The sequence below is a fragment of the Anneissia japonica genome, unplaced genomic scaffold, assembly GCF_011630105.1.
Source record: "Anneissia japonica isolate Jap-2015-1 unplaced genomic scaffold, ASM1163010v1 scaffold72873_len2114_cov115, whole genome shotgun sequence".
NCBI lineage: Eukaryota > Metazoa > Echinodermata > Crinoidea > Comatulida > Comatulidae > Anneissia > Anneissia japonica.
In genome coordinates, this window is record NW_022691372.1 from 1 (window position 1) to 2,114 (window position 2,114).

Below are 2,114 nucleotides of genomic sequence, written 5' to 3' on the forward strand. Positions count from 1 at the left end.
GCTGTATGTTCACCAATGCATTTATACAAGAAAATCCCCAATCCAGATACCAAGAAGATGATGATCGAATCACTGGCCAACAGGAAACTGGAAATGTACATATGTGATTGGTTAATGATAGAAACGCGCTCAACTAGCTAACCGATAGCACTAGCTAACCGATAGCACTCGCTAACCGTTAGCGTATCAGGATCCTGGTAATGGTTAGCGCTAACCGATCAGGCATTCTCACACGGGTGCCAACGGTTGGCTCCCAATCCAGATGTTGGGGATTCTGTGTTTTTATCATATGTGTGCCATGGTAATCAACAGTAGAGCAGGAAAACTCAAGACCAACAGATTTTTAAAATGTACAAAAATAAATTAAACTTAAAGGCAAATTTAAAAAAAAAAACACAAACATTTAAAACGTTTTTAGGTTTAATCAAAATAACAAAATATTTACATTTAGTTTTCTTTGACCGGAGAACAGCTAGTACACCACAACGAAACATTACTGAATCGAGCAGATCAGCTCTAAAATATTTAAAAAAAAACCATAGAGAAGAAACTGAAAGAGGCAATCATGGCATGAAATCAACATGAGATTGTAGTATCTTACCATAATTAATAAAATTGTTTTGTAAATATTGTAATATATTAAAATCTGCTTTCATAAACTAAATCTAATAAAAAGAATCAAAATCATGTTAAATTTAAACACCACCTTTCTTTGGCTCTGTCAAACACCTATATTTTATCTTTATAAGTAAAAGTTGACCAAGACCAAGAAAGAATCAGTCCCAAAATGGTCTTTAATTATATTAATATAATTAATAACTTAATCACTTTTATTTCATATTAAATTACACAAACATACATAACATACATACACAAATATCCATATCAAAATAAGAAAATACAAAAGCTGCATAATATAGCACCTTTAAATGCAAAATCTGGAGGAAAAATTGACCTTGAAATTTTTCTTGACACTAAATAGAAGGGTTATACTCGGAAATGCTTAATAAGATACAGATTTTTTAATAATAAAAAGTTAAAAACTGGAGTAGACAGTAAAGTAACCTTTTATTTGCCACCAGTTTTCAAATATCTTATATTTCGTCACACACCCCTTCAGTGTCTGAGAAGACTCAGTTGTACAAAATATCAAGAATTTTTATCCTCCGAAGTCTGGTTTTAAAAGGGAATAAATACAAAGTTATTCGTAAAACAGACATACTTGGTTCGAAAACCTGCCGTTCCATACGTATATGTTTTATCCTTATGCTTCTGGTGTTGTGCAGCAGCTTGGCAAACAGACTTTTTCCATGATGAATCCATGCTAGTAAACATAATAAGGGAGGAAGCTCAAAATGTAAGACTAAAAATAATAGTATGAAACTAAAGAAAAATCAGTGTGCTGTAATCAACAGTAATTCCAGGTTTATTAAGGTATGACTGCGCATGCGTTGTTTCATTTAGGCCCTACGTAAATATATCGTTTATTGATTTGTTTACGGCAACGTAAATATATCCACTTTCTACTAAAAAAGTGCATCAGTGCCGGTCTATCCTACTAGAGGCCCACGGCTTAGACTGAGGGCCTAGCCTAGTAGGGTAGCATAGGGCGAGTAGCAGTACTACTATGCCTAGCCTAAGTGCAGCGCTAGGGTCTAGCTAGCTAGGCCTCCTCCTCTCTCGTTATAGCTAGACTAGGCTTAGAGTAGTACAGTAGTACAGCCCTTAGGCCCAGGCTCACCTAGGTTTATTGAAGAAGGTAAAGACGTATTTAATTATAGCCTGATATAACTTACCCACTAAAATGTTGTACTTGTTGCTTCGATATGCCTTAACTGAAATTGTTGGTTTTAACAAACAACACTTTATTAAACTGTAGACCACCAAACATTCGTGTTCACACACATACACAGAAATTGCAGTTAACCACGTTTGCTGGTTTTTGCACAAGTCAACAGAATGTTTCGCTATGGAACGTCATTAGTGTCTTCATAGTGTCTCTATTTCGGGCAAGGACCATACCACTGTAACCTGGCGCCCGCCCCGGTTGGCGATTTTTTTTTCCGTACGAAACATTTACATGAAACTCCACTCGGGCCGTCTCGACTGCAATC

The 2,114-nt window shown here is 35.8% G+C and overlaps 1 long non-coding RNA gene across 1 annotated transcript; it reads right to left on the minus strand.

Moving 5' to 3' along the window:
* Positions 1 to 445: 445 nt before the first annotated feature.
* On the minus strand, positions 446 to 2,010 carry LOC117100049. The gene is made up of 3 exons (XR_004444062.1): positions 1,797 to 2,010; positions 1,223 to 1,324; positions 446 to 516 (listed from the first exon to the last, which is right to left on the minus strand). It is a non-coding gene; the product is annotated as an uncharacterized LOC117100049 (long non-coding RNA).
* Between the last annotated feature and the right edge of the window lie 104 nt (positions 2,011 to 2,114).